Genomic DNA, 24,259 nt, shown 5'->3' on the forward strand with positions numbered 1-24,259 from the left:
ATGAATCAGAGCACTAGTGTTGATTCATGTTTTTAAATCCCAACACACGTAAACAATGAAGTGGCACATTGTCTTTACAATCTACTCCACACAGGTTACCAAGTGACTTCAACTATGTGTGGAATATCCAATGAAGAAGTCTTGTTTTATTTAACTACATTATAAAACATTATCATTACATTGTAACAACACAACCTTTCAGAAACACCGAGGATTTCAAAATTGATTTTTGTAGCTGCCAGTTCTCATAAGTCATTTACTTTGGATCCTCAGAAAGTCAACTGTTATCTCTGCCTGCATTATGGAGTTTGAGCCCAAGAAACTACTCATTCATCTGAGTCAAACTTGGGTTCACACAATGGCAAGGCTTACCTTGAAATAAATTGACTGGATGAACCTTTTGTGATAGTCTTATCTCCTCAGCAGTTCAGCTAAAAATTGCTTCATGTACTATCCAGCTATATTATAGGATTTCTTGTTGCCACAACTACTCAACCAAAGAACAGGCTTTACTACACACCCCTGTAATCCATAAGATAGGTGCCTTTGCGATGTTGGAATCCTCTGAGTTTATCATTAGGAACTTGCTTTTTCTGGTTAATTTTACAATTTGTTGTAAAAAGAAAGTGAATAAATGAGATTAGTCCAAGAGGTCCTAAGCTAAATGAAAACCTCTGCACTGATATAGAACTTTTCAAAACCAGAAGACAACCAAAGCTCATGAAATACTTTTGAAATTTTGCAAGTGTTGTAATGTAGGAACTAAAACAGCCATTTGATGCAAAGGAAACACATACAAACAATAATGTGATGATGATGAAGTCATCTGTTTTTGTGATGCTGATTAGAGTCATAGAGACGTGTCTAGAACAAAAAGTGAATAATACTACTTTTAAAGTTTTGTTTTTAATTATTCAAGAGGTGTGAGCTTTGTCGGCTGGGCCAGCATTTATTGCCCATCTCTAATTAGAGTCATAGAGATGTACAGCACGGAAACAGACCCTTTGGTCCAACTCATCCATGCCAACCAGATATTCTAAATTAATCTAGCCCCATTTGCCAGCACTTGACCCATATCCCTCTAAACCCTTCATATCCATATACCTATCGATTGCCTATTAAATGTTGTCATTGTACCAGTCTCCATATCTCCCCTGGCAGCTGATTCCATACACACACCTTCTGCGTGAAAAAGTTGCCCCTCACCCTAAACTTATATCCTCTAGCTTTTGACTCCCCACCACCACCCCCCCTCCCCCCCATCCCACCACCCCCATACAGAAAAAGGCCTTGGCTATTCACCCTATCCATTCCCCTCATGATTTTAAAAACCTCTATAAGGTCACCCCTCATCCTGACACTACAGAGAAAATAGCCCCAGTCTATTCAGCCTCTCTCTATAGCTCAAACCCTCCAACCCTGGCAACATCCTTGTAAATCTTTTCTAAACCCTTTCAAGTTTCATAACATCTTTCCTACAACAGGGAGACCAGAATTGCACACAGTATTCCAAAAGTGGCCTGACCAATGTCCTGCACAGCCAAACATGACATCCCAACTCCTATATTCAATGTGCTGACCAATTGATTGATGGAAAATCATTGGCCAGGACACCAAGGATAACATTCTTGATCTTCTTTAAGTAGTACTGTGGGATCCAATATGTTCACCTGAAAGAGCAGATGTGGCTTTGGGTTTAATCCCTCATCTGAAAGATAATGCCACTAATAGTGCAGCACTCCTTCAGCACAGCACCAGAAATTTTCACTTTGCTTTTCACACACAAAACGTGGAGTGGAATTTGACTCCAGACTCTTGTTACCCAAAGACAAGAGTGCTACCAATGGAGCCATGGCTTTTTATTTATTTTTTTTAATTATAAATATTTTTATTGAAAACCTTTTAAAATCTTTTACAAAACATTTATACACAAAGAAAAAGAGTAACACCATCAAAATAGAGACAAAACACAGTACACAAAAGGCCATAACAGTACCGTTGTTAATAAACGACCTATTATTCTACCAGAACAAATGTATCTACTTAACTTAAACTAAACTACAAACATATTAAATAAATAATAACTTAAATTAAATTCAATTAACTTAAATTAATAATATCTCACTACTTAATTCTATCTCACTCGTCAAATCTCCACTGAGGTTCCCATCCCTGGGAGCACCATCTACAGTACCCATATTCTTTATCCCCCAGCCTCCCCCTTCCTGGGCCCCACAGGCACCCATACTGATTCCCACGGCTATACAACGGCTCTAATTAATATTACTGATAAGTCAGCGTCAATATAATTTAAAAGGGACTGCCACGTCTTGGAAAACTGTTCTGTTTTGTGGTGCACCATATTTGTGAGGTAGTCTTGGGGGAGATGCTCCATCACTAGCCTCCACCACCCCATAAGTCCTGATGGTTTTTCTGACAGCCAGTTCACCAGAATGTTCTTCCTCACGCAGTGGGTAAGAATATTGCACAATCTCTTCCCGGTGTTCCCTCAGACGGGGCAAATTTAGCAACCCAAAAGAAGAAATACCAGATCCACATTAATTTCAATCCCCAGAATAACCTTTAGCTCCCTTACTACAGCATTCCAGTATCTCTGGATCTTACAACAGGACCAGTAACTATGTGTGAGAGTGCCTATACTAATTTGACATTTGGAACACCCTGACAATACTCCTCTCTTGAACTTAGCTAACCTCTCTGGAACCAAATAAGCCCTGTGTAAGATCTTCAGTTGCATGGCCTGCATTCTGTTACACACTGGGATTTTCCTTACATTCTCCCAGATGTCTTCCCATACCTCCGATGAAATATCCTCTCCTAACTCTCGATTCCACGTCCTACAGAGTCCTTCCATGTCCCCCAGGGCGCGACCTTTCTGTAAGTGATATGAAGTACTGAGTGAAAGAGCATCCGTACTCTGGAGTACTCTTTCTCCACGTCTGATTTGTAACGCTGAACCAGGAATGTGGTCTTCCTGTGTATATAGTCCCTTATCTGGAAATATCAGAAAAGGTCCCTATTAGACAATCCATATTTCTGACTTAACTGATTAAACCACATCAGGACCTCCCCATCAAATAAGTCTCCCAGACCGAAGATTCCCTTATTCTCCCATGCTTTAGAGCCGGAGTCCATTGTCCCAGGTTGAAATCCTTGGGCTCCCACCACAGGGTAAATGGCAAAGTCTGAGACCAATTGCCCTCATCTTGCCTCAATATTCTCCAGGCTTTTACCGTATTTAAAATAATTGGACTTTTGTACTGCTGGGTCACGGATTTCATCTTGTCCATGAATAATAAATTAATTAAAGGATAGCTTGACTACGAGACTTCAATATCAAGCCAAATAGACTCCGAATTCCCCCGTACCCAGTCACCAACATATGTTAACAGAGCACTTATTTGGTATTTTCTTCAAATCCAGAAGATCCACCCCTCCCTCAGCCTGCAAAAGCTGCAATTTAGTAAATTTAATTAGAGGATGCCTGTGACACCAAATAAAGGACCCTAGCCAAATATTGATCCTCCGTAACACTTGTCTAGTTAACAACAATGGGAGCATTCTCATGGGGTACAGCAGTCAAGGAAGAACATTCATCTTAATCAGGGCTATTCGGCCCAACCATGATAATGATAACCCCTCCCACCACTGCAAATCCTGTTTTATCCTCTCTAGTAGTTGTATATAGTTAGCTTTATACAGCTGGTGGAAGGAAGGGGTAATAAAAATTCCCAAATATAAAAATCCTTTTGGCGACCATCTAAACGGGAACAGCATTCCATCTGTCAGATCAGGCACCTCCACTAATCCCCCCACCGGCATGGCTTCCGATTTTGTAAAATTGATCCTGTAACCCAAGAAACCACCAAATGAATTAATTGTTTAGATCATTCGAGGGACAGACTTCTCCAGATTGGCCGAAAACAAAATGACGTTGTCAGCATATAGGGTGATCTTATGCTCCCCTACTCCCTCCTGAAAGTTTCGGCTAACGGTTTAATTACCAAGGTAAATAATGGCGGTGATAAAGGACACCCTGTCAACTACCTCTTCCAATATTAAAGTTATTTGACTTAATACCATTTGTAATGACTGCCACCTTAGGATGATTATACAGTACTGCCACCCATCTGGCAAAGGATCCCACCGAACCAAGCTTTCTAGGACCTCAAATAGATACAGCCATTCTATCCGATCAAATGCCCAATCAAATGCTCCCATTGTTGTTATCTAGACAAGTGTTTTGGAGGTTAAATGATTGGCTGGGGTCCTTTATTTTGTACCACAGGCATCCTCTAATTAAACTCATTAAATTGCAGCTAATCTAGGGAGACCACCAAACCCAGAATCATTCTTTGCTGGCATATCTGTACTGTGTTCAATACTCTCCTGATATTGTTGGAGGAGCTACGGCCCTTAACAAAACCTGTCCGATGTTCTTTTATAGTATACAGCAGGACCTTCTCCAACCTCAGAGCCAGTATCTTGGATAAAATTTTGAAATCTAAATTCAACAGCGAAATTGGTCTATATAGAACATAGAACATAGAACAATACAGCACAGAACAGGCCCTTCGGCCCACGATGTTGTGCCGAACTTCTATCCTAGATTAAGCACCCATCCATGTACCTATCCAAATGCCGCTTAAAGGTCGCCAATGAATCTGACTCTACCACTCCCTCGGGCAGCGCATTCCATGCCCCCACCACTCTCTGGGTAAAGAACCCACCCCTGACATCTCCCCTATACCTTCCACCTTTCACCTTAAATTTATGTCCCCTTGTAACACTCTGTTGTACCCGGGGAAAAAGTTTCTGACTGTCTACTCTATCTATTCCTCTGATCATCTTATAAACCTCGATCAAGTCACCCCTCATCCTTCGCCGTTCCAACGAGAAAAGGCCGAGAACTCTCAACCTATCCTCGTACGACCTACTCTCCATTCCAGGCAACATCCTGGTAAATCTTCTCTGCACCCTCTCCAAAGCTTCCACATCTTTCCTAAAGTGAGGCGACCAGAACTGCACACAGTACTCCAAATGTGGCCTAACCAAAGTCCTGTACAGCTGAAACATCACCTCACGACTCTTGAATTCAATCCCTCTGCTAATGTAATATGAATTACATTCTTCGGGATCCTTCCCTTTCTTTAAAATGAGGGAGATATCAGCTTCCCTAAGAGTAGGTGGCAGACAATCCTATGCATAAGAATATTTGTACATCCCCAGAAGTGGCTCCATTAACATGTTTATGAATTCCTTTTAGAATTCAGTTGGGAATCCATCTGGCCCTGATGCTTTGCCACCCTGGAGATGCCTTATTGCTTCCTGCACTTCCTGTACCGTTAAAGGCGCATTCAACAGGGAAGCCTGTTCCGTGTTTATATTGGGTAGGTCCCAATTCTCAAAAAAGGACTGCATTCCCATTATACTGTGTTCAACCCCCCCCCCCCCCCCCCCCCGCCCTCTCCGATCGATATAGTTCTTCAAAGTATTCCCTAAACCTAACATTGATCTTTGTCAAATCACAGGTAATCGTATCAGCCTTCTCCCTAACAAAGGTAATAGATTGGGAATCTTTTTTCCTCCTTGTTAAATAAGCCAGACATTTACCAGGCTTATCTTTGAATTCAAACAATCTTTTTTTGGCAAAGGAGATCTCTTTTTTTGGCCACTTGTGTTTGCATCAAGTCGAGTGCAGCCCGGAGAGCCATAACCTACTGCAGCTTAACCAATGACGGCCTATTATAATATGCTTCCTCAGCTATCTTCAGCCAGGCCTCCAACATCCGTTGCTGCTCCTCCCTCTGCCTCCTTCTAGTTGTCGAATATGAAATGATCAGACCTCGTAAATAGGCCTTAGCGGCCTCCCAAAGCATTGCTGGATTACTAGCTGTACCTGAGTTGATACCCCAAATGCCCTGACCTCTCTTGTAATATATTCAATAAATTTACTATCTCCTAACAAAAATGGATCCATGCGCCAGTGACTTGCATCCATTCCTTGATTTTAACAACTAAATACACTGGCGCATGATCCGAAACAGTTATATTCCCAATTTTGTACATCAATGTTCTGTCCAAACCATCAATTGGCATAAAAACATGTCAATTCGCGTCTGGCACTTCTGTGGGTTGGAATAGAACATGAAGTTTCTTCCATTAGAGTGGAGGTGCCTCCAGACATCCACTAGTCCCAACGCATCGCACATGTCCACCAACTGCTTAGACCGCGTGGGCATACCTTCCAGGCCCTTTGGCACCCTGTCAATCTCTGAATCTATGAGACGATTAAAGTCCCCTCCTATAATCATACGGCATACCCCAAGATTCAATTAATTTAGCCATTGCATCAAGTAAAAATTTAAGAGGGTATGCCGGGGGACAATATACATTCAAACACCGTATTCTTCTCCGTATATTAGGGCTTTAGAATGATAAACCGTCCATGTTCATCCTTAATCTGCTCCGTTATCTAGAAAGGGCGGTTCCTTCTTATCAGTCTAGCCACTCTACTCTTAGAGCTGAAAGATGAGAAAAATACCCAGTGATAACCCTCCCTGCTGTAGTTTCAAATGTTCCTTATCAGTTAGATGCATCTCCTGTAGCAGGGCAATATCCACCCTTCCTGAGGCTTGACAAGACTTTCTTTCTTTTAATAGGAGAATGGCTCCATTTTATATTCCAGGTGCACCACCTGAATAAATCACTAGCCATGGTCATCCAGGGCAGCCCATGATTCCCCAGGAGGAGGGAACTTATCTGAGGCATGATGAGTTACAAAGATATTAACTCTATGAGATTTAAAAACTATTCCTATAAAAACAACTACAACTAAAATAAACACTACATTTAACTGAAACAGACACCCAAATAACCCGCAATTTGCTCGAGATCTTCCTCCTTGTCCATAGGGGGCACCCCTCCCAATCCTTACTACCATCTTAACTCCCTCTAGCTGAGGCCATGCCCTAACCCCAGGCAATATACAAATGAAGAAAATCTGGCATTTATATTCTGAAAGTTTGCAATGGATACCCAGCCCCCACCCGCCCCCACTCACCTTAGCCACAGGTATAGCCACCCCCAATACTAAATCAAGAGAACAGCAGTTAAAGGAAAGAAACCCTGGATAATACCCAACTGACCAATATAGACAGACTCAATAGAGCAAATGGCCTAATTATGCTCCTATAGATTATGGTCTTATGGAATATGGTAGGCAGTGTTGCGGAGAGAGGGTGTGACCCCACTTCTGCTCCTCTTTTCTACAGTTCTGTGGATGACTGCAACAAAGGGATTGTAGCGGTGGCTGGGACAGCGAGACCTGGCTGAAAGGTTGGGGAAAGAGAAGACGATAATTGTTTTCACAGTCACTGATGGCTGCTCCTGCATTACCAGTGACCAGAAAATCTGAATCATATCGTTCTCCAGCTGCCTGTGGAAAAGCACTAGGACATAAAGGGTTAAATTGTGAGTCTGGCTTTCATAAACATTGTTTGAATTCCCTTGATTTTAAAGGATATTTGTATTTGTGACTGCAATGAAAGAGACCAGGATTTGTTGCTCGTCCCTAATTGCCCTGCAGAAAGTGTTGGTGAATTGATGGGCAGTCTAATTGAGATCAGGCAGCTGATAGATTCATTCAATAGGGCAGATAGAATTAACCCCCCCACCCCCTGCCAAGAATGCAAATCTGGAATTCATTCCATTAAAAGATGCAAAATCTGAGTCAAACTGAATATTTGATAGAGAAAGGTATCGAGAGATATGAAAGAAGTTAAATAAGAATTCAGATACAGATCAGCCACAATCTAATTTAATGACAGATGGACTCAAGGGGCTGACTGGTCTACTGCTGCTGTTTCTATGCTTTCCACTGTGAAGAGCAAAATGTCTGATGCAGATCAACCAGCGTGGAATTGAACATAAGTTGAAGCTCCTACTTTGGTTCACATTGTATCTCACATCTCCAGCAGAACAGTAATGACAGCAACCCCAATCCCTTCAGACTATTAGACTATCCCACCTTATGATCATATGAACATTACAGTGCAGTACAGGCCCTTCAGCCCTCAATGTTGCACCGCCCTGTCATTCTAATCTGAAGCCCATCCCACCTACACTATTCCATGTACGTCCATATGCCTGTCCAATGACGACTTAAATGTACTTAAACTTGGCAAATCTACTACAGTTGCAGGCAAAGCATTCCATACCCTTACTACTCTCTGAGTAAAGAAACTACCTCTGACATCTGTCTTGTACCTATCTCCCCTCACTTTAAAGTTGTGTCCCCTCGTGTTTGCCATCCCCATACTTGGAAAAAAGGCTCTCCCTGTCCACCCTATCTAACCCTCTGATTATCTTGTATGTCTCTATTAAGTCACCTCCTAATCTGCTTCTCTCTAACGAGAACAGCCTCAAGGCCCTCAGCCTTTCCTCCTAAGACATTCCTTCCATACCAGGCCAAATCCTAGTAAATCTCCTCTGAACTCTTTCCAAAGCTTCCACATCCTTCTTACAATGCGGTGACCAGAACTGTAAACAATACTCCAAGTGTGGCCATACCAGAGCTTTGTACAGCTGCAGCATAACCTCCTGGTTCCAGAACTCAATCCCTCTATTAATAAAGGCCAAAACACTGTGTGCCTTCTTAACAACCCTGTCAATCTGGTGGCAACTTTCAGGGATCTGTGTTCATGAATATCGAGAACTCTCTGCTCATCTGCACTCCCAAGAATCTTACCACTAGCCCAGTACTTTGCATTCCGATTACTCTGTCCAAAGTGTATCACCTCACACTTGTCCAGACTAAACTCCATTTGCCGCCTCTCAGCCCAGCTCTGCATCCTATCTATGTCTCTCTGCAACCTACTATATCCTTCATCACTATCCACAACTCCACCGACCTTAGTGTCATCCACAAATTTACTAACCCACCCTTCTAAGCCCTCATCCAGGTCATTTATAAAAATGATGAACAGCATTGGACCCAACACCGACGGCTAGTAACTGGACACCAGGATGAACATGTTCCATCAACTACAACCCTCTGTCTTCTTTCAGCAAGCCAATTACTGATCCAAACTGCTATGTCTCCCACAATCCCATTCCTCTGCATTTTGTATAATAGCCTACTGTGGGGAACCTTATCGAATGCCTTGCTGAAATCCATATACACCACATCAACTGGTTTACTCTCATCTACCTGTTTGGTCACTTTGTCAAAAAACTCAGTAAGATTCGTTAGGCATGACATACCCTTCACAAAACCATGCTGACTGTCCCTGATCAGATTATTCTTTTCTAGATGGTTATAAATCCTATCCCTTATAACCTTTTTCAACACTTTACCAACAACTAAAGTGAGACTCTGTAATTACCAGGGTTGTCTCTACTACCCTTTTTGAACAAGGGAACCACATTTGCTATCCTCCAGTCCTCAGGCACTATTCCTGTAGACAATGATGATTTGAGGATCAATGCCATAGGCTTGGCAATCTCTTCCCTTGCTTCCCAGAGGATCCTGGGATAGATCCCATCTGGCCCAGGAGACTTGTCTATTTTCACACTGTGCAGTATTTCTAATACCTCTTCCTTGTGAACCTTAATCTCTTCTAGTCTAGATGCAAGTATTTCTGTATCTTCCTCGCCAACATTTTCATTTTCTATAGTGAACACTGATCATGGAAGAGAATGTATGGAGAGATAGCAGGATTATGATATTGAGATAGAACATCAGCCATGACCATATTGAATATTTTTAGAGCAGGCTCAAAGGGCTCAATGGTCTACTCCTGCTCCTAGTTTCTATGGTTCTATGTCATAATGTGAGCAAGTAGATTGATTATCAATCTGTAAGCCTTTCCAATAAAACGATGACAGGCGTTAAGAGTGGGAGAGCAACCATGGTAAGCCAGGGCCATGTGCTCACTGCAGCCTCCCCATGTAAAAGGACTCCACATACAGGTAGATGTCATCAGTAAGTGTCATCCTCATTCTGAAGGACTACAACATATGTACATCACCCATTCCGTCCAGAACTGAGATCGGTAATAAGGTATTTTGCAAGAATCTTTGTTTAACCCACTAATCAATAGATTTAATATCTGACCCAATGGCTCATTTTTTAAAAATGATCTTAGGTTACATTTGCCTGATTTATATTCAATCAAATTCAGCTAAACCTGAGACGGGATTTCAGGAGTTTTCTTAAAACATACAGGGGGGAGGGGTCTTTGTGTTCATTACTGTTGATTATCAGAATTTCTGGTACTTTTCTGAGTTTAGTGTCAGCATCAAATCATCCCAAGTCAGTAATAACAAAGGTATGTTTGAGGTAAAGATCCTTCAACTTACAATGTACCAACATTCAGATAAGAACCCCTCTGGCTACTATATGGACAGAGATGAAATCTTGGGATTGTCAGTTAAATCACAGACATGCTTCAGGATATTTCTATGAATGTGATTAAAAATGAAAATCTGCAGGAAATTTACAATGTGAAGCTGCATATAACTGCACTCACATTCCTGTATTTACCAACTTCATCAAGAACCTCATCTCTTTATTCTATTGCTGTAATATTTCAGAAAGATTCTAGTACAGAAGGAGATCATTTCGCTCTTTGATAGTTCTATCCAATTACTCCCTGCACTTTCCACACTGCCTTTCAAATCTTTCCTTTTCATGTTAATATGCAGCTGCAGGAAGCAATTAGGAAAGCAAATGACATGTAAGCCTTTACTCTTATACTACAATCCCTTTGTAATAAGGAGTTTTTATTGAAGTTATATTGAATTATATAGGATCTTGATAAAATACTACCCAGAGGACTGTAGACAATTTTGTTCCCTTTCCAGGGGAAGGGTACATTTCCCTTTCCGGCAATGTGATAATGGTTCACTAGTCTGATTCATTGGACAAGTAGCCTGGACCTTTGACTAGAATCACAGAATTGTTTCAGTCTCGAGTCCATTCAGTCCATAGTGTGCACACTGGCCCTTTGAATGAGCATTAACACTCAATACCAATCTCCTGGCTTTCCCATACCGCTGCACATGATGTCCATTGAAATAATTATCTAATACTCCCTTAGACACCTTGAAGTAATGCATAGAAATTGCTGGAAAAGCTCAGCAAGTCTGGCAGCATCTGTGGTGAGAAATCAGAGTTAATGTTTCGGGTGGAGTGACCCTTTCTCAGAACTGATTGTAGCTGGAAAAGGTTGGTATACGTGTTGAAGACTGGGGAGGAAGTGGGAGGAAGGGTCACTCGACCCGAAGTGTTAACTCTGATTTCTCTCCACAAATGCTGCCAGACCTGCTGAGCTTTTCCAACAATTTCTACTTTTGTCTCTTATTTACAGCATCTGCAGATCTTTCGGTTTTTTGTTGAAGCACTGCAATCCAGACTCAAAGGACTGACTATCTGAAAGCATTTTGGAAGAAACTTTTTTTATTCTTTCATGGAATGTGGGTGTGCTGCCTCCCTGACACTGCCCTTGAGAAGATGATGGTGAGCTATCCTCTTGAATCGAAGTACCTCTCTTTTCTCAGGAGTTTGAATAGAAGAAAGATGATCTTATTGAAATGCATAAAATTCTTGAGGGGCCTGAAGAAGAGTCAAATCGGACTCAATGTGCGAACTCTGTTTTTCCCTCCACAACTGCTGTCAGACTAGCTGAGTTTCTCCTGCATTTGTGTGTCTATTTCAGATTTCTAGCTTCAGAAATATTTTGCTTTTATTTTCTGAAGTGGCTTGACTGGTTGATGCTGGGACATTTTAGAACCTGCAGTCACACACTCAGTTTAGGAATAAGATGACAATAGATATCTTCGCTCAACAGGATTGAGAGTCCTTGGAATACTTAGTCTATGGGTGCTCAGACACTGAATATATTCACAACAAAGCCAATTAGATTTATCAATATTGAGGCACTAATCACTCAGAACTAGCTGTGCAGAGTCGGACATTTCATTCGTAAACCTCATACCAGTCTCGTGAAACAACTGAAATTAAACAAAGAACTGCGCACACTGGAAATCTGTAACAGAAACAGAAATTGCTGGAGAAACTCAGCAGAAACTGAATCTGTGGAGAGAAAACAGAGTTAATGTTTCACGTTCAGTGACCTTTCTTCAGAACTGATAGCAGCTGGGAAAAGGGGAATGGAAACAAATCACTGGAGAAACTTCGAAGATCTGGCAGCATCTGCGGAGAGAAAGCAGAGGTAACATTTCAGGTCCAGGGACCCCTGTTCAGAACTGATTGTTGCTGGGAAAAGGTTAGGTTATATGCTGAAGATTTGGGGGTTGGGGCAATAAATGATAAGTGGAGATGGAGCCCTGAGATAACAATGGTTGGGCAGACAAAAGAGTCGCTAAAGATCAGCCTGGTAGAATCAGTGGCTGCTAATGGGGACTATTAGTGGCTGATAATGGGTTGTCCTGGGTACAATCAATACTGAGGAAGGGTCACTGGATCTGTAACATTAAACTCTGCTTTCTCTCCACAAATTCTGCCAGACCGGCTGAGTTTCTCCAGCAATTTCTGTTTTTGTTTCTCATTTCCAGTATCCAAAGTTCTTCGGTTTTGTTTTGTTTATGGAAAAATTGGTATTTCTGCTGATGGCAGCAAGTGTGGGGGGGATAAGAGTGAGTGGAAAGGTGAAGAGTGAAAACAGTGAGGCAGACCAAAAGATTGTTGATAGCAAACCAAGGAAGAAGAGAAGCTAGACAGGTGATAATGGGATCTATGAGTAGTTCAAAATGGTTGGCTGTGGTGAAAGCAACCATGTTATGGCAGGACTTGCATTGTCCTCTTTCCACGTGTAACACCAGCTCCACAGTCCCCATTATCGCCTATTTGTTTTTCTTCTTCTCTGGCTTACTATCAACAATTCTCTTGTTTGTCTTAAAATAAAAGAACAAAAAAAGATAAAGAACTGTGAATGCTGGAAATCTTTGCCATGGTGGCTCAGTGGTTAGCACTGCTACCTCATAGCACCAGGGACTCACGAGCAGTGTCGAGTTTGCACGTTCTCCCCGTGTCTGTGTTGGTTTCCTCTGGAGCTCCGGTTTCCTCCCACAGTCCAAAGATGTGAAGGTTAGGTGAATTGGCCATGCTAAATTGCCCATAGTGTTAGGTGCTTTAGTCAGGGGTAAATACAGAGTAGGGGGATGGGTCTGGATGGATTACTCTTCGGAGGATCAGTGTGGACTTGTTGGGCCAAAGGGCCTGTTTCCATACTGTAGGGAATCTAATCTAATCTCAGCTTGTTTCCCCTCTCACTCTCTCTGGGCTCTGTCGCCACCTATCTGCTCACTCCTTCCCCTCCCATACGCCCCTTCCTCCTGCCATCAGCATAATTACCAGCTGTTTGCAGCTGCTATCAGGTCTGAAGATGGGTCACTGGGCCTAAAACATTAACTCTGTTTTCTCTCCACAGATACTGCTAGACGTGCCAAACCAGCAATTTCTATTTTCACTCCTGAAACAGCCACTCTGCTCGGCACTTGGCTGTAACAAAAGACTCTCAGGACAAAAGAGGAAATTCTTTATGGATGTTCTCAAAGCATCCCAGAAATTAAATACACCAACTGATTAATGGAATATTCTGGCTAATCCCTGACCAACATGGGGAAGGTTCATTTGGGAAGCTACCAAACACACCAAGAGTCTTCATTGGAGACATTTAAATGTGAGGTGAAGGGGTTGGAGAATGCAAACAAATCTTTAAACAATTCATCTATTCAATTCTTCAACCAAGCACCTGCCTCACGAGAGGCAGAGCCAGCAGATTGCACATTGGACCGGTCACCATTATACTGGAATAAAAGCAAATCATGCTCAAATCCAAGGGACTACTTACAGAGAATGGAAATAGTTCCTCCCTGTGCACTTAATCAAAACTCGACACTATTTTGAACACCATTGCTGAATCTCTAAACAGAACAGTTCCACCTTCTCTCATTTCTTTCCCCAGACATATATCCCATCTGCAGTCTGTCCGGCTAAGATTGAGAATTTACCATGGACCAAGCCCAGCTTTGAAGAGTGAAAATTATATAAATCAGGAATTGGATTGAGTTAGCCCTTATATTAACCTTCAATCCAGATCATATTTAGATCCAATCATCCAGCAGCCTCTTGCACGATATGAAGTTTAACTTCTGAGAAACCTCAAAGTTACTTTTAGAGTCAGAGAGTCATGGAAATGTACAGCATGGAGACAGACCCTTTGGTCAAACCCATCCCTGCCAACCAGCTATCCCAACCCAATCTAGTCCCACCTGCCAGCACCCGGCCCATATCCCTCCAAACCCTTCCTATTCATATACCCATCCAAATGCCTCTTAAATGTTGCATTGTACCAGCCTCCACCACTTCCTCTGGCAGCTCATGCCATACATGTACAACCCACCACCCTCTGCGTGAAAACATTGCCCCTTAGGTCTCTTTTATATCTTTCCCCTCTCACCCTATACCTATGCCCTCTAATTCTGGACTCCCCGACCCCAGGGAAAAAGACTTTGTCTATTTATCCTATCCATGCCCCTCATAATTTTGTAAACCTCTATAAGGTCACCTCTCAGCCTCCGACGCTCCAGGGAAAACAGCCCCAGCGTGTTCAGCCTCTCCCTATAGCTCAAATCCTCCAACCCTGGCAACATCCTTGTAAATCTTTTCTGAACCCTTTCAAGTTTCACAACATTTTTCCGATAGGAAGGAGACCAGAATTGCACGCAATATTCCAACAGTGGCCTAACCAATGTCCTGTACAGCCACAACATGGCCTCCCAACTCCTGTACTCAATACTCTGACACATAAAAGAAAGCATACCAAACGCCTTCTTCACTATCCTACCTACCTGCGACTCCACTTTCAAAGAGCTATGAACTTGTGCTCCAAGGTCTCTTTGTTCAGCAACACTCTGTAGGACCTTACCATTAAGTGTATAAGTCCTGCTAAGATTTGCTTTCCCAAAATGCAGCACCTCGCATTTATCTGAATTAAATTCCATCTGCCACTTCTCAGCCCATTAGCCCATCTGGTCCAGATCCTGTTGTAATCTGAGGTAACTCTCTTCGCTGTCCACTACACCTCCAATTTTGGTGTAATCTGCAAACTTACTAACTGTACCTCTTATGCTCGCATCCAAATCATTTATGTAAATGACAAAAAGTAGAGGGCCCAGCACCAATCCTTGTGGCACTCCACTGGTCACAGGCCTCCAGTCTGAAAAACAACCCTCCACCACCACCCTCTGTCTTCTACCTTTGAGCCAGTTCTGTATCGAAATGGCTAGTTCTCCCTGTATTCCATGAGATCTAACCTTGCAAATTCGTCTCACATGGAGAACCTTGTCAAATGCCTTACTGAAGTCCATAGAGATCACATCTACTGTTGTGCCCTCATCAATCTTCTTTGTTACTTCTTCAAAAAACTCAATCAAGTTTGTGAGATATGATTTCCCATGCACAAAGCCATGTTGACTATCCCGAATCAGTCCTTGCTTTTCCAAATACATGCACATTCTGTCCCTCAGGATTCCCTCCAACAACTTGCCCACCACTGAGGTCAGGCTCACCGGTCTATAGTTCCCTGGCTTGTCTTAACTGCCCTTCTTAAACAGTGGCACCACGTTTGCCAACCTCCAGTCTTCTGGCACCTCACCTGTGACTATCGATGATACAAATATCTGAGCAAGAGGCCCAGCAATCACTCCTCTGGCTTCCCACAGAGTTCTCGGGTACACCTGATCAGGCCCTGGGGATTTATCCACCTTTACCCGTTTCAAGACATCCAGCACTTCCTCCTCCGTAATCTGGACATTTTGCAAGATGTCACCATATATTTCCCTCCAGTCTATATCTTCCATATCCTTTTCCACAGTAAATACTGATGCAAGATATTCATTTAGTATCTCCCCCATTTTCTGTTAATTTATAACACTGCCATAATTAATTACTATGCCTAGTGATCTAGCATAACTGGGTTAACACTATAGAAAGCGACAGAGACAATGCTACTACATTATTCACGGGTCGATTTTACAGATTAGCATTCCTGAAACTCGGATTTGTGTGATGGGAGTGCATAGTAGAGATTCAGCTTAGTGTTCCCTAGACAATTATCTGTTTATAACTGCGCATCTGTGTCTGAATTTCCAACATGCCCACACATTGCCTGAAGCTTGCGTGGGTGCTAATTTACGATATCTATTATAAAACACATGGAGTGATGTTGAAATATTTGTGCATGCTCTTGGCAAAACGCTACTCTAATATTTTGAATTGAACCAGTTTTGTGAATCTCAATATTTTTCAAAATCAGGTAACGATTACATTTCTGGAAATAAAAATGTAACGAGGGATATGAGCCTCCTGGTGGCAAAGTGGCAACCTCCAGGATAATCCAGGATAATGGGCTGGTAAAATGAGGATTGGCACATTGCATATTTCACAATCACTCTCAATGTTTCCCAATTACTTGACTTGCCAACGGCATTAGGAATGATAATGAGTCTAACATGTCTGTAAATGTAATTAACCTTAGTGAGTCTTTTGTGATTGATGCTGAAATAGGGAATGAACCCAGTCACAAAGGGACCTCAGGGGCAGCTTTTTCACACAGAGGGTGGTGTGTGTATGGAAGGAGCTGCCAGAGGAAGTGGTGGAGGCTGATACAATTACAATATTTAAAAGGACCTGGATGGGTACATGAGTGGAAAAGATTTCGAGAGATATGGGCCAAGTTTGGCAAATGGGACTAGATTAATTTAGGATATCTGGTCGGCATCGGTGTGTTGGATCAAAGGGTCTGTTTCCATGCTGTACATCTCTATGACTCAATGATAAATCTTTACCATCTCATATGTGGCATGTCTGTGCTATCAATGCATCATGTCTACATCTCGTTCAATATCACCAACAACTGGATTTAAATAGAGATTGTTCTGCTATAACACGTGTTTCCTCAACACAAATTCATTGCAATGTGATTGATGTATTGCAGTCGCTATTTGTAAATTGCGAAGTTTAAAACATGTGTTGGCTGTAAGATTCATGAGGGTCAACAGCAACTTCAAGGGAAGACTGCACATTTCCACTGCTCCACAATCTCCCAAATTCATCATGTCAGTGACTGACCCACAATCACTTTGGTTCCAGTCCATGAAAGTACATTAACTGCATAAGGCATTCGTCAAACAGAGAGACGTACCACTTGGTCTTTGATTTGGTTGTCATTTGGCAACACAATCATTTTAAGGCAAAGTTAAAAATCACACAACACCAGGTTATAGTCCAACAGGTTTAATTGGAAGCACACTAGCTTTCGGAGTGACGCTCCTCCGTCAGGTGGTGACTCCTGTGGGACTATAAACCTGTGGGACTATAACCTGGTGTTGTGTGACTTTTAACTTTGTACACTCCAGTCCAACAGCGGCATCTCCAAATCATTTTAAGGCAATGTCAGGTTCTCACCCAACAGCTTCCCCAGTGAATTTATTACATGCCAATGATCTTTGCCACTTACATGAGGAGAAGATTCATTCAGAGGTGACAGCAGAAAAATGTTAGAAAGACTCAGTGGTTTGGACAGCATCCGTGCTAAGTATTTCCAGCATTTTCTGTTTTATTGTACTTGAGTCCTTTTTTAAAAAGTCTGACAACATGAAATGTTAACTCTGTTTTTCTCACTGCTTGAGCTGCTGAACATTCTCAGCATTTTATTTCAGAATTCCGATATCCATGGATATTGTTTGTATGATGTGAGGAGGAGGGCAGAATGGAAGGACAGTGCTTACGGATCTCAGATGATCTACCCAGGCCCTGCCAAATAAAACTGCTGTAGTAGACACAGGCAGAACCACAATGTCAAGACAATGAGGCCCAGGCACTGATTCGAGTCAACTATCTGGGAACAATACAACATATCACAAATGCTGGTGAAGTCCCATTTGTAACAAACTGGTGAATGATTACTTTTTGTGTTTGGTTTTGCTTAATGTGGGTCTCACACTTAATATTGTGCCAGATAATTTCAATAAAATTAAACATTGATTCAGTGTATACAAATACACAAGCTTTGGTACAAACATGGAGTGTGGAATCTGAAATATGGAGGAGGGGTTTGCAAATCTAAAGGAAGTTTTGTTTTCTGTAATGATATTTGTGCTTAAGCTGAAGGTATGATTGCACAAAAAATAATTCAGATGATAGTATAATGATTTAACATGAAGCTAATTTCTTCCTGACACCCATTCTTTCACACTTGAAGATCAATGCAACAGAATGTGTGCAACTATGGACCAAGTAAGATCCTAAATTACTGAATCCAGTCACATCTTATAATATCTATAAAGCCTTGTAGCTCAGAATGAACCTTGCATAGAACTGGCTCATGATGATGAAGTGTAACCAAGCAACCTTAATCTTTAGTTTTACTGCCTATTTTTCAGAGTTGGAAAGATAAGCTCCTCTCAGAACAGCTGCACAATGATTTTCAGTCAGCAACGAAAATACATAGAACCCGAATTAACCAGCGTGCTCCACTTGTCTGAACTAAGGTGGAGTTTTACATTGGTATTTTTAAGGCAAAGGCAGAGCTTGGAGTTGGTCTTTTGCATTATTAGAAATCAGACATGGCGAATCACTACACTCTTTTACAACAGGTTTGATTCTCTTTTCCATTTAGTCCTGTGTAAAATGTATCCCCTGTCTATTTCAATTTAGTGCATTGATATAGTGTTTAATGACTTCCATCTAAAATATGTCTAATTTTATTCACATACGCAGAAGTCTAACGTACAAATTGATCTGAACCTCTCGCTTGCTGTGGTTAAAGGCTAAGCGACAGGCAGTGTCACATGAGCACGGTTTTCTAAATTAAGAGGGGACAACATTTTGATTATTGCAGAGTTTACAATGTGAAGTACAGCTCATTCTAATTCCTGACAGGAAGAGGCAGGCTAAACCCTGACCTGGCCTTTACTGCCCTATAAAGAGTTCCACACTCTCCATGTCGCAGCCTCCCTCTGCAGCAATGTGGGCAGCCCACCTGACGCATCCTCCATGAACCTTTGTAGCCAGTGACTGACCTGGAGCATTCGCACAGCTCTCCAGCTGTGGCTTCTTAATTCGACAGGGCACACTGGCCAGTTATCAAATTCATAAAGGGTTAAACGGGAGGCCATGAACTTACACTTCTGATGGCTTGCCATTATGCTCAGCAGAGCCTCCAGGACTTCAGCACACAGTTTGTTTGGTGATTTATGAGTACGATTTCCACATTCCTCTTGAAACCCTGGCTTTCATTTGAAAGCATGAAACTTCATTAAGAAGGACTTGATAATACTAAAGGCTGGGGACAATGGAGCGATTTTTCCAAATCAGGGGAAGCAGGTTTGGGAATAAACAGGGAGGTAAATCTCAAAGGAGTGACATTGGCAGAGAAATCCCTTCAAGTTGGTGGATAGGTGACTGAATATCCTCAGAGATATTGAAGGGACTAAATTAAAACACAGATCCACAAAGGGAATAGTCTCAGGATTATTACCTGAACCACATGCAAATTGGTGTAGGGTAAATGAAATTAGGAAGGTAAATGCATGATGTAAAGATTGGTTTGGGAGAAATGGATTCTGATTCATGGGCACTAGCAACTGTATGGGCAAAGAGAAGCTGTTATGTTGGAATGGGCCTCATTTGGTCAATAATGGGATCGGTGTCCTAGCAAATTGTATGACTGTTTGTAGATAGGGCTTTCAACTATTAGAATTAGACTTTTTTTTGTCACGTGTACTGAAGTACAGAAGTACAGGAGTACAGAGAAAAGTTTTACAATGTGTAAAATGTGCAATATTAGCTTATTCACTTGTTTATCACTGTTCACTTGGAAATCAGTGGAATCAGAAATTGGGAGAAGTACTTAACAGATGGCCAAACTATCGCTCATAGGCAAAGTGACCTTTCCTTCAATATTGAGTTTACATTCAGCTAACAAATTGGAATTCTAACTGATAGTGGTAAAATCATGGCCTGATGGTTCTACCATTAGTACTACAGCAATATAGAAAATGCAAGCTTTTGTTCAGATTTTACAATAAATTTATTAGGTTGAATTTGGTTCTCGCTAGTGCTGAGTGCAGGTCAGAGAAAAATAGTTTGAACTCTTCCAATCTAAACTCCATACTACCATGTTTGCTCACCATAAGTAGAAGTGCTCAGTTTGGTCCCGTTGTAATGACCAAGAATGGAGGACTGCATTGGGACGTCCCACTGCTCCACAGAGCACAATATTCATTTAATTGTACTACCGTGCTCCCAGTATGGCCAATCAGGGAGATTTGAAACAAGTTTTCAAAATCATGAACAGAGTTGATAGGGAGAAACAGTTTGCTTGCGTAAAAGGATGAAGAACCAGAGGGTACAGTCTTAAATGGTTTTGCAAGGGCTTAGCAAAAGAAGCAAATGCAAGGCGAGAAAATAACTTTTGCACATGGTGGGTATGGGCCTGGAAGTGTAATGGAGGATGATTCAATTGAGGCATATAACAGGCATTCAATCATTACTTAAATAAAAACAGGGGTTATGGGAGATTAGCATAAAGTCAAGATACTTGGTGAGCCAGTATAAGAATGGGCTGAATGGCCAGCTTCTGCATTGTCACAATTCTGTGATTCTGAGTTTTAATTGTTATTTTCTTCATACCTTACCTCAAATAAAAGATCCACTGAGCAGTGTTCTTTAATTCACACAACATCAGCAAAGATACATAACAGTTTCTTTCAATTTGTAATATAAAATATGAACATTGCTTACCCCTCCAAACTAACACTGAACAGAGAGAGACACCTGGGTGTCCAGATCTTCAACCTGTATGCTGGCATTGAGATACCTGTATTTGCCCCAACATGGAGCCAGTTTGGGTCAGAGATGGAGGATGGGGAAGGGGTGGCTCCTGGCATAGTGTCTGTGTTTGGAGGGGGTAGGGGTTGTGTTATCACAGTGAGAGGGGGTGCTTTCAGGTGCTATCCCTTCCCCATCCCCCATCTCTGACCCAAACTGGCTCCACATTGGGGCAAATACAGGAATCTCCATGCCAGCAGACAGACTGAAGTCTCTCTGTTCCATGATTGGTCAATAAACACTCACAATCGTTCTGGTTCTTTAAGATTTCACATTTTATTTAATACGGCTGGGCACAGATCATCCAGAAACACAGAGGTTAAACACATCTGTGCTCCTCAGAGGAATTGTGCCCATGGCTTAAAACAATGACATTTTTAGACTTTTCTTAAAGAGAGGTACAGGCCATAATCGTACATAATCACCAATTAATTAACGGAATGGTTTTATTGACAGCAACTCAACCCAATGATATTTCCTGTGAACAAACTTTGTTTTCCAAAACTTAAGCCATTCTTATCTCATGAACCGAGTTTTTGCACCAGCACTTGAAGGTCAACTAGGATGGCCAGGACTGTCTTATCTAATCTAATTATTTCTGTGCTGTAAAGGAAGCATTGTCTGCTAATCTTTGTTGAGACAGATTGTGGTCAGGGCCATTATGCAGCTTTAGCAGGGTTAAAAGCCATTTTATACAGCTTTAAGCGGAATTGTCAATTTGCAGCCTAAGAAGCCATTTTGTTATGTTATTTGCATTAAGAAACCATTTTATTTCCACCTAAGTTAGTAAGAATATGTGTTAAGTGGTTGTTCCTGACAACAACTCGCTACCTCAGCCTGTATTCAGGTTTCAGATCCTCAAGGACACCTGGTTTCCCTGTTTGAAAACCTTCCACCTTTCTTGTCTGTCAGAATATCAGGTATTATGGAGATGGTGAGTCAAGACCCTTACTTTGCTGTAAATTGTCCACTTAAGGATGTTAAACTGTTGGGGGGTTATAGAAGGTTGTCTGTGGACATTATTGCCCATCACCCAATTGCTGAGGTGGCAAAAGGGATTACATATCTCTCCAAGGCCAACTTGTCCCATTATTTGTCTCCCTACACCTTTGGGTGGCAGGTGGGGGAAGAATTGCATCCAAAGCTTCGACTTCTTTGTGTAAACGATGCTACCATTGCAATTGGATTTCCAATGTTATATTGGAAAGACGATTTGGGCAATATTGCCTCTGAAAGAAAATACATTCACAGATTGAAGTGCGAGAGAAAGTATTATAAGTTAACAAAGGATACTATTAGACACTGCAGATTTAACTTAAAATGCCCAAGGGAAGATTAAAAAGAAGCTGAATTGTGACATTCACCACTAAAAATTATTTTTGAAGCAAAATCCATGAATTATTTTAAAAGGAACTTAATTGGTTTTATAAATAAGAATGAGAGACTATGGTGGGAGCAAATGAAGGAATAGATAGAAACACAGTTGCAGGTTTGATGGTCCAAACACCTAGGAATGTTTCTATGATTCTATCAAATGGTACATCACTTATCTATAAATTTGAATATGTATCATTTGGCTAAAGATGAGCAGTATATTTTAGGTGAAGTAAGCCATTTGCGGTAGCTGCATCATCAAACAAATATTTGAACAGTTGATTTCTGTGCAGAAAGCATTACTTTTACTGATTTGTAATTAGCACTGTGTGTCAAAGAACAAAGACTTCCACTGTGTCTTTTAATCTTACAATCTAGTAACATGCTATTCCCCAGATAAACAAAACACTAAGCTAATGTCAAAAAGTAATTCCAACGGGATTGGAAAAAGCCTAATCGTAATAAATTCTAAATGTATATGTTACTGTATCCTTTCAGCCGTTCTATGCTTGTGTATTAGAAGTACATGAAAAAAGAAATGTAGTTGCACAGTACCTGAGGAATACTGTGTACTTGCAGTAGATAAATACTACACTCTAACAACAGTGAAAGCCATTGTTCATGGTGTAGACAATGTTGAAAGCTAACTTTTATGAAGACAATATCAAATCAGAAGCATGAACAGAAAACTACAATAATGAGAGTTATAAAATCATTGCAGTTGATTTTCTCAAATGTCATTGCCTTTATCACACAGAAAATGCTCATTAACGATTCATGATTATTGACTAAGGTCCTCTTCCTCCTGCCTAACATGCCATATTAATTGATTTGTACATTTTTCACAAGGACACTTCCCTTGTGTGCGTGTATATTTATGTACACAAAAAGACATTAACAATTGTCAGAAAAGAAAACAGAAAAAATCTTTTCACTCTGTCAGTACATTCCATGACAAATCAACTGTTGATAACTTGAAAGTATTAATAATTGTTTTGGCTTATTTTAAAAATAACAAAGCCATTAAAACTAGGTAACATTACCATGGTGTACGATTCTAGTTTTCTCAATTCCACTGAAGAGTTAATCTTTTCTCTGCTCTGAGATAATGGACATATTGAAGCAGTAAGTTGTACAGAGGAAGAGTAACAACGATGAAAGAAGGTCAGAGCAAAGTAGGCAGAAAGAGCAGAGCCTTTATCACACTGTCATAGTAGCAGTCGACCAGTATCAGTCTTCTGCAGTGCCTTTATCATCACTTTCCTCTTCTTTGTCCCCTGTTGCTGAACTGGATCTGTGAAGGAGGAGGCAAAGAAGGCAGTGCAGTGTCGAGAAAATGAAATGGAGGTAGACGGAATCTAATACCAATGCAGATACCAATGCAGGGAGAGATGGCCTCATTTTACAAACATCCGACTTACGAACACTCATACTTATGAATATTAATATTCATTTCAAAGATCCAAACATTTGCTTGTGAATAACTCTTCTATATTTTACTGTATCATCTTCTGACTGGCATACTAATAAACTTATGTACATACACAAGAACAGAACCCCTGCATAATCAATGGACAACCTGCATTCCTTTCCATCCAACCAGGTACTGTTGGCATTGGCTCAGTGTTTATGCCATTAGTGGCTGCCATGCTATTTGATCTGGGATACACCGGCCGAAAAAATTCAGGAATAACTTTCAAAGGGCCTTGAAGGGGGTGAAACTTGCAGAGCTATGAGGAAAGAGCAAAGAGAAGGGGAGTGGAATCAATTGAATATCTCTCAAGGAGCCACAGCTACGATCGGCCAAATGACTCCATCTGTGCAGTGTCAATCCACAATTCCATGTGGAACACCTTCCAAGCCATTCAGTTGCTTACTCCTAGAACTTAATGGTTATATTTATCTGAAATGCCTCCACTAATGATCTGCCTTTATTGTGAATCA

At 41.3% G+C, this 24,259-nt stretch overlaps 1 long non-coding RNA gene across 2 annotated transcripts in view; it reads left to right on the forward strand.

The window, feature by feature from the left end:
* The window catches only part of LOC140481206 (uncharacterized), a 30,266-nt gene extending 11,973 nt beyond the window's left edge, over positions 1-18,293 (forward strand). The window contains exons 2-5 of one of the 2 annotated variants that reach the window (XR_011961480.1): positions 5,288-5,411; positions 7,296-7,494; positions 11,394-11,542; positions 17,770-18,293. This is a non-coding gene — a long non-coding RNA (uncharacterized lncRNA). Of the gene's footprint in view, positions 1-5,287; positions 5,412-7,295; positions 7,495-11,393; positions 11,543-13,475; positions 14,418-17,769 lie in introns of those variants that run through there. The other variant, XR_011961479.1, reaches the window with a different exon arrangement.
* The last annotated feature ends 5,966 nt before the right edge of the window (positions 18,294-24,259 follow it).

The sequence above is a fragment of the Chiloscyllium punctatum genome, chromosome 9 (assembly GCF_047496795.1).
Source record: "Chiloscyllium punctatum isolate Juve2018m chromosome 9, sChiPun1.3, whole genome shotgun sequence".
Classification (NCBI taxonomy): domain Eukaryota; kingdom Metazoa; phylum Chordata; class Chondrichthyes; order Orectolobiformes; family Hemiscylliidae; genus Chiloscyllium; species Chiloscyllium punctatum.